This window comes from Rhyacophila brunnea, unplaced genomic scaffold (assembly GCF_057557595.1).
Source record: "Rhyacophila brunnea isolate RB1 unplaced genomic scaffold, BYU_Rbru_1.0 scaffold_23, whole genome shotgun sequence".
NCBI lineage: Eukaryota > Metazoa > Arthropoda > Insecta > Trichoptera > Rhyacophilidae > Rhyacophila > Rhyacophila brunnea.
The window spans coordinates 6,582,821-6,592,949 of NW_028232893.1; positions in this window are offsets into that span (position 1 = coordinate 6,582,821).

Here is a 10,129-nt window from a genome sequence, read left to right on the forward strand (position 1 = left end):
TGAAGGAGCTGTGGTAAGTCATCATCCAGCACCGAATGACGATGAAATGATTATTAAAACATCACACGTATATTCTCAAAATTTTTATTGACATATTCACAATATTATAATCATCTATATACAAAGCATAGTGAATATTTTTAGGCAATTTTTCAATGATTTTTATTCGAAGCAAAAAGCATTATAAAAAAAATTAAACCTTTAAATAAAACATTCACAATATGTAATCAAATTTACTAATTAATTATGAATAATAAAATTACTAGCAACCATTTGAAACACATCATTTAATTGTACAACATAATTAAAGAACTATACTATACTATATGGTGAATTCATTACCTAAGTACATAAAACTCTGTGAAGTGAGTGAAATCATATATCGATGGTCAAATGTCAATCCCGTATCTGACCTATATGACAAAAATGACTTTTTGGTGTACTAAAAACAACGAAAATACTGCCCATCGACTATAAAATTCCCATATCTGTAGTTATTTTAACAAAAATGATACAGCTATTTTAGTAATTTTCCGTATTTGAATATTGCAGAAATAAACCTGTAATAACCCGTATCTTGCCTCTAAGCTGTCAAGCGTGTTGCATGACGTCTGTTGATTTCAGCTTCAAAATGCCACTTTAGAATTATTTAAAAGGTAAAACAGTAAGTAATATAACAAATTTGGATGTTTATCTTTTATATATATGTCACATTTCATTGGATATTATTATTATATTAGGCGTTATGTGCTTTGCTTTACCACTTTTAACGTTACGGGTTATTGGCATGCTATGTAGTTACAACATGTGTGAACTATTAACAGTCAGATACGGGATATTAAATATTTAGTTTTACTAGCATCCTGCACAATTTGTAAAAAGTCCCGTAAGGACATCGATATGACGATCTAATATATATTATCTATGTCAGGCATGTCCAAATTTAAGTAGGCTGCGATTTACTATCCAGTATTAAAACTGGCACTGGTCCACCATACTCTCCCACCGTCATTGTTCAACTTGAAAAAACGTATTATATTTGGCTGAAGTCACTCAGGCATGAGAAATTGAACAACACTTCCCTTCACCATAACAAAAAAATAATCATTGACGAACTGTTCTCTTACTGTGCAAAGAGCCTACTGCGCGCTTTATACAGTTTCACGACTCAATCAATGCATCGATGCAATCGAACAAAAACCTATCCCATGATCGACACGTTGGACATGCCTAATTTACGTGTTACACAAACAAAACAGTGAATTCACACGCAACAACTTAAAAAGTTCTATCCAGAACATAGACAATTATTTTTTTATCAATTTATTCACTCCATACGTAAATTTATACAATTAAAAGCATCGTAAATGCGTTATTCATCGTTGTTATATCCCATTTACACGTGCATGTATTTAGAGTACGTATTATCATGCAAGTTGCAAGATTGCATGCATGGATCAAAAAAGTTCAGAAGCTTCTGAATTTTCACAAGACAGTTGGAACTTGTGCCTGCGCAGTAGAATGATAATAGCGAACCTGCCGGAAAAAAAAGCGAACACCGCGCAAAACATTTTTGATGTTTACCAATTTTCACAACCTGTCAAATAGGACCATAAAATGACAACATCCCGTCTCGTTTACACTTCTAGCACTTTTATGTGTAAGCAGTTATTATCACGATAGTTTATTTTACACACTATTGGTGCCAGTAAATCCATGCACGTGTACAGGCACTATTATGCCACGTTTGTTTAATTGCCGTATCCGTGAAATTTTTACATTCAACATCAGGTTGCAATAAAATCGTCTGTGTTCTGGCAGAATACACTAACTGGAGAATACTAGTTTTGAGTAATTTGACTTTATTGTTAAAATCTTTGAAATGGTCTATCATGTGAGTTTATTAAGTAATCGTAAAAAGGATGACTTTAAAATAAAGACTGTTTATTTAATAAGAAGGTTTCCAGACGGTAAAGTTTGAAATAAGTAACATTTTGGTATAACTAACTCAATATGAAATTTTTTCGAATTAGTGTCTTCTGCCAGAACAGTGACGAAATATTATAATAGTTTTAATAAAACAGTTGAATTTATAATAATCTATTAAACATTGTTATAGTGAAGACTACTAAACAATTATTATTTAAACTTTACGAAAAAATATTTTAATTTACGAGAATTCGAAAATCTATATAGCCACTGTTCATCGCAGTTCGGTATGGAATGCGGAAACATCACGGATTAGACAACTTCACAGATTCAGCATAACGTATAGAACAGTGGTTCTCACGTGAAATTTCGCTGTGGCCGCACAATTGACATTGACAGTTCTATGGAAACTTCTGGTGTCCGCACCAAATTTCACTTTTGTTGTGATTGAAAAAATTAAAGCTAAATTTTATTTACTTAAAAAATGGATCAATTTAAATATTAAGTCCATTTAATAGAAGACATTTGAACATTTTAGTACAAATCTATTCATTTAAAAATAATGCAAATGGAAATTATTCAATACTACTTTTTTCCAATGCGAGCAGCGTGGCTGCTTTTTAGTTTACATCTGTCAACTGGCTTCGATATTTGTTTTTATGAAGTGCATTACACTGAATGATATTTCACAGTATACAGTAGTATGAAAAATTGACAATAATAACAAAGCAATTGTTGCTAATTCTTTGAATTGACTTAATTCTTGGTCAACGTATAACTTCGACCAAAATTTTTCGACCGTGGGATTATTAAAATGGTGTTGAAGTACTTGGCCATGACTTATTTCCAATAACGCATATTTAACGTTAGCCCTGTTAATTAAATTAAATACTGAAAATGATGTTGGTGACCGCAGCAAAATCCTCTGGTGGCCGCACATGAGAACCCCTGGTACATAATGCATATTTTCATTAAAATGTTATATACTGCGGTCTGTGTTTCATTGTCTTCTTATAAAATTGTATCATTCAAATAATTGTCTTTCTGTATCACTTACCAATCGCGAGCCTAATACTACAAGGTTCTAAGTGTATATTTTTGACAAAACAAACCTTACAATGAAGTAGTTTCTAAGCAGCCTCATTGTTACTTTTATTTCGACAAAAATAAACACTTAGAACCATGTAGTTCTGTACTGTTTAGAACATCATTAAATTAGGTAAATTAAGTACTATATACATATTTTATTTAACATTACTTACCTAAGTTTGGCAAAAATGTCGTTTGATCCATAAGATACAAATAAGCAGTGAAATCTTATATTCTTTTGTCTTTTATTTTGAAAATACTATTAAGGAACTACGTTTGACATTGTACATAACTTTCCACAAGCGTTTAAAAAAAATGTGAAGTAATTCGTCGCGTGATTTGTACGTAAATGCCTTTCAGCGGAATATAACAAAAAAAAATGTTTTCCAGACAGTTTTATGATAATAAAATTACCTCCGTAATGGTAACACTTAAAATTGACACTTTAGTGGTGAACTGGCCTATTCCACTATGTCGCTGGCTGAATTCTGGATTCTTCTATCTCACATTTTGGACAAAAATGAGTTTTAAATGTCACCTTTTTCTATTTAACCTTAATGAATGAATATAAAACTGCGAACCGAATAGTCATTTGCAATTCTTTTTTTTCTATCGCCATTTTTAAATCCATAACGTTCTATCTCATGTTGTTGGAACAATGTTTATTCCATTGCGCGCTGTTGTTATTTCTGACCAGTACCATCAAGCGTTCTGACCCACGTTGCTCGAGTTTGAATACTGTATTCACCATTCAACATTGATTATTGCACGTAACAAAGAATTAATTATTTTCGGATATTGCAAAAATCCTGGAATAATTGGCACTCCCGATCAGATTAAAAAGGAAAATGTACAAAATACAGGAAAAACAGATTGTCTCTAATATAACCTATTCTGTCAGATTAAATAAAATAGTTTTGATCATTTATTTATTTGAATGTAAACTTTTCACTAAAAATGAGATAGAATGAACCAGAATTCAGACGATGTTTCTGATAATTAACAAAAAGGAAATATACTGAAAAGTTATCTAAATTTTGATTGACAATATCTTGCAAGCTATGTACTTGCTTTCTTATGAAATAGTGTTCCTGACAGATATAACCTTTTGACATTACAATGGTGAAATGTGGAATAGATCTTTTCATCACTAAAGCGTCGATGACATTGAGCTACTTTACAAGCTGCTAGTCGGCGAGTTTAAAAGCGGGCGAGTCAGCTAGTGCGAATGTGATGATGACAGACAAAACTTTTCACTCGCTCAAAACCCAACAAGCTAGCGAGTTGAAACCGTCATTTTTGGTACTATTTGACAGGACGTATAGAGTAGTTGGTTTTTTTACCGGAAGGTTCGCCACTATCGCTCTACTGCGCAGACGTAGATCGGCCCACATGCCAGCGAGTAGCGAGTAAAGTAGCCCGGCTTTCAACTTTTCTCGATAGATTGTTTACAATCTGCTTGTTGGCTAGTTTGATGATGACACTGGGTGAGTTTACAAGCAGTTTGTAAATTCGCCGGCTTGTAGCTTGTAAAGTAGCGCAATGTCATCGACGCATTAGGTGACATTTTAAAGTACATAATTTTTTTATGTTAAAATAGAAACCATAAACGACACAATATCATTTATTATCTTACAATTGCATTAATCTTAAACATACTAGATATTATTTAAAAAAAAAATATTTGAAGCACCATCACCAAAATAAATAGATCAGATAATGGATCTCTTAAAATCATCAAAAAACTGAGCAATTTGGGATCGTATATTGTAAAGCACACGTGTAGGTACCATACAATGACATTATTATGGACAACGCACTCAGTACAGTAGCTAGCAAGTAAATTCGCGCATAGCGACATTCGCACATGTATAGGTAGACGTCATGCAATTTCCATTATGCGATATCGCGCATCGGGAAATTATAGCAATATCACCTTTATTGTAATGACGTTAGAACAGTGTTTCTAGTGTCAATATTAATTTGAGCAAACCTGTTCGAACCGAACCATTCGGCAGACCCGACAAAAAGCATCGGGAATTTATAGCAATATTACCTTTACTGTAATGGCGTTAGAACAGATTATGTCATTCGGCAGACCTGACAAAAAAGTGAGTGTTTTTTTTTTCCCAGATGCTTTGTCCATATTAATGTCATTGGTACCATATAAAAACACTTCTAAAACAGTGTTTTCCAAATTGTGATACTCAAAAAACTTGGAAGGGTTAGGTTGAAGATTTTTTTCGAATATTTTAATTCAACAGTGATTTGAGCCGCCTTGCCAACTGTATTTTGTATTGAAATAATAAGTATATTATATATAATTAATGTCATTGACATGAAAATTTGGAAGGAAAACATAACGTCGGTGTTTTGTAAAAAGGGCGAATCAACCATTTTGGCGAAATCGATATTTTAATGAAAATACAATATGTACCCCACTAGCTTTGTTGTGTAAAAACGGCGAATTTTTATCTCCGCAGGTACTTAAAAACGATAATCGACTAAAATTAAATTAATTAAAATTACGAAATAAAAAGCAAATGTGACATATTAGGCCTTTTAAAATATTATATAATAATACCTATTATGATGACAGTATTCTTTCTTAGCTTTATTATAAACTTGTTAGATATTTATAATCATCTACAGGTAAAAAACAAATAAATGTCAAAAGTTGAAAATCCTCCTCCTGTAAAGTAGCATTTTGGTTAATTCACCCTTTTTACAAAACACCGACGATATATATGTTTATAAATGTTTTTAGTATTTGACTGAGCATAAGTCAGGTAAAAATATTTAAATTGGGTACATTGCTATGAAAATAACATTTTAGACAGTCTACGCCTCTACGTCGTGTATTTTTTTATACAGGTATGACATTTGTACTCCTTCAAAAGAGTACATCATTCAAAGATGTATGAAAAGTTATGGTGTATAAAATGTAATTATTATTTTCATAGCAACGTGTTTAATTGAATGTTTTGGCCCGACCTGTCCTTGAAACACTAAAATTTTGATAAACATACAGGAATATCAATATTTTTTTTTTGGAATATTATTGGATCATATGAGAACAAGACACATTATTTATAGAATATATATATATATATATATATAAATAATTATAAGATAAAAAGAACTTTTTATATACAACGTTTTTAAATTTTCTGTTGAATCATATAAACTTGACTTGACTAGCTTAAACGATCAAAAAAAATTGTATTTGATAGAAATAATACTGAAATGTCATTTTGACACTGATATTGATTTCCATAGTAACGCACGTATATATTAATAATTTCCTAGCAACTAATAATAGTAGAAGGATTACGGATTTCTTCTGAAATAACTTTTCATACAAAACATAATCTGAAAATGAATTTAATTCTACTTAAAAATGGCTAAAAGTATTAAAAAAATGCATTGGCATCGTGTTCTGATGTATTCTAAAAATTTCAAATGTCTAGCTAGTCGGGAAGTTAGTTAAAAATCGATTGCAAGATTTGTACCGGACAAACAACCACCGGACAAATAAGAATACGGCCTAATAAAAACGTTGTAAAATTGTATAATAGTTAACTTTGAAGTCGACTCGCTAAACTAGGGTCACCGTTAAACATGTATTCATTCAATCCTCAAGCCTAGTCCAAGCCATGAACATTTGTATGTGAATAATGTTTTCCATCTCTGGCGGAATACAAAAATAATATAAAACAGTTTCAAACAGTTTGTATACAATGTTTATCTGTTCATGAACAGAATCTGTCAGCTGAATGCAGAACTATTCTAACTCACATTTTAAATATTTTACATAGGTGGTTTTTGAAACATCATATTAAAGTTATATTTATATAGATACATTTATGAATCATTATTTTTGTCAATGTTCCGACTAAAATACGATCTATACATTTATCTATGCAAGTAATAAATAATTGAAGACACAAGTGGATGAAGGTGTTATGTTACATTTTATGACAAAGTCTTTTTATTGCGTGGATGAAGGTGTTATGTACCCATCTTTCATATGGATGTATCAAACATCTTAAAATGTTCATTGGTCTGGCATTACGGCAAGGGATGAAGGGACTATGTTACTTTATTTTTTTTAGTTTTAGTTTTATTTTGTTATTTTCTCTAGTGGATGAAGGTGTCATGTACACGTTTTTATAAATAAATTACACATTTGAAGATTTTAACAAACTATTTTTGACGTTAGTAAAATTGTGTGATCCTTAGTTACCACTTGAATACATCACTAGTTAAATTATCCTCGACTGAAAAAAATACATAAAAAAAACTTGACCTCAATTTACTCAAAACTTTGATTTTGTAACATAACCCCTTCATCCACTTGTGTCTTCAATTGAAGTAGGTTGTTTCAAAGAACTCCCTTCTAAAGAGAGAATAGTTCTGCATTCAACTGACAAGATGTATTAGCGCCACAAATATGTACAGTTGTACAACTTATTCTCATAAAATGCAAATCTATGGTAAATAAAAGACGTAGCAAAAGAAAAAAAAGCCGAGATTAATTTATAAGAAGACTTAACATGTTAGTAAACTATCGTAAAAGGTATTAACTCTAAAATGTTATAATGCAAGTTTGTATCGGTAATGTAAAAATGTATAAAACCCTATGAGAGTGAATCAATTAGCCATCTATTTCCAAATACCTATATGTCCAGAATTTAATGTTTTAATGTGCTTCCAACATAAATGGTTGGTTTTAACGCCAGTTCCATTTTCAAGTACATTGTATTTTCAAATTAGAATAAATATACCCATTTTCAGACATTCAGACATTGAAGAAATCCTTCTTCTGCCATGTGGCGCCTTCGCTGAAGCATGTTTCAATTTGTCGTAAAAGGCATATTTCTACACAACAATGAGCAAGATCACCGTTCTTCAGAGTTTGCATAATAATTTGTAGACTACGTGTTCTTTGTTACTTCACTTTATATAATATGTAGGCTGCATCTATTTTCAACCTTCTTAAGTTAACGACACACTTTAAAACCAATTAGGATTTCGCAACATTGCAAAATTGTTAAATTATAAAGTCAAGCTTGAAATAATAACACTATTGAACTTGAACTATGGGAACCAGTGATAGAAGGTTTTTTTCAAAATCTTTACGATAAACCTTTATTGCAATATATTTAATTGATTTCTGTAAGTCATTGTGTTAAAGAATTTTGTCGTATGCTTTTGGAGTTATACATATAATATGTACTTATTTTGTGTTAGATTTCGACCATATATGGACTTGACGGGGTTTGGAAATAGACGGATATCAATTACCAAATTAGTCGTAACTATGATTTCACTTGGAATAACTACACCAAAACGGTGGACTAAAACAATTCTTTTAAAACTTATCTATCTAATATCATTCCAGATTCATCTTATACTTAAAACAATATCAAAATGTAGAAGCAAAAAGCCTGCGTTCAACTGATCTAAGTATTCGCAATTTAACCATTATTATTAAGTACTACAAACATAAGAATTTATTAAGTAAAACAATATTACCACATAGAATTAAAAAAATGTTCCAAAAGAACTAAGTATACCCCATGTTCAAATATAACAAACTAATAATATCACTAATGGAATCAACCGGTGGGTGCCGGATGTTCTGCTAGGCATTGTAATTTTTTTCGTCACTTTAAATAGGTAACCATTTTGAGAAATTTAATATTTCTATAAAACAAAATGAGTTCGCATTTATATGTCTATTATCATCACAAGTTTTACTTCTAAAGCTTGTAAAATTAACGGTTGTATAATTAATGGTACAAATTATAAAACTCCCATCACATGTCTACCAGAGACTAGAAAATAATGATGGCATTTTATTATGTGTGCGGCTCTGAAATATACAACTTTCAGAAGATAATATTAAACTTATAGCTCCCTTTCACATTGCACAAGCATTGTGTGTAGAAATACCGTCAGTGTATTGACGTACGGCTAACAGTTGCCGTCCATGGGCCACAAAATTCGTATGTTGCTCTCTACACAATGACCGCGTACATTCGAATTGCTTGGGACAATGGAAAGCGGAGCATAAAAGAAAATAAGACATATATTTGTTGCCATTCTAAAGTAACGTTTCCATAGATGTTTAATACATAGTAAAAATAAATAATATTATGCAGTTTATCAAAAAATGGTAATCAACTATTTCTAACTGGCAATATAAATGAAATTTCTCAGCACCAATTGGTTAGTAAGTACACGGTTCTATTAATAAAAATTGAATTACAAATTTGAAGGTTATATTACTTTGTATGCCATCGCATTAACTTTGCCCATTCTGTGATGTCAAATCATGTTGCAGAGGTTTTTAAATTTGACATTCACTGAAATATATATCAGATTCGCCGGTATCTCACCAACTGTCGAATTTTCATGTTTCAAAAACTAGAATTTAAATTTTTTCATAGTTCTACATAACGAGCATTCGTTATGTGTATTTTATATTTCTGTTAATTCCACTTTATGTCATATTTTCATTATTCCTAGAAACATTAACGAAACAAATAGTGAAATATTTATAAATATTGTCATTTCATGTAATTAATACAGTAACAGAATCCGACAGCACAGGATGGGGCAGAATTTATTACAGTAAGAAAAAGGTTAATACTTAAATAAATATAGTGATATTTGATCCATGGCACACAGTTCCATAATATGTAATATAATAAGTTTATTATTTATAACACATAAACATTTCCCATTGTGTTTAATTTAATATTAACAACAATGGGATTATAAAAGGCGTTTTTATACAGTATTTTGTTACAGAAATATAATACATCGACTTTAGAAAGGAAAAAAGGCGTAACGCTCAGTTTTTTCAAAATAGGTACAAAACACGACTAAATACATGTTGTGTCCAAAGCATGTACGCTGCAAGTGGCGATTTATTATCTAAATTTAGCGAGCAATTTAAAAACAAAAAGAAGAAACTGACATGGGAAAAACGACTTAACCACCATTTTTATTAGTTTTTATTTAAATTAACTCAATAACAATTATTATTGAGTTATAAAAACCAAGTTTCAAGATTTTGTCTATTTTGTATTTTATCTTTGAC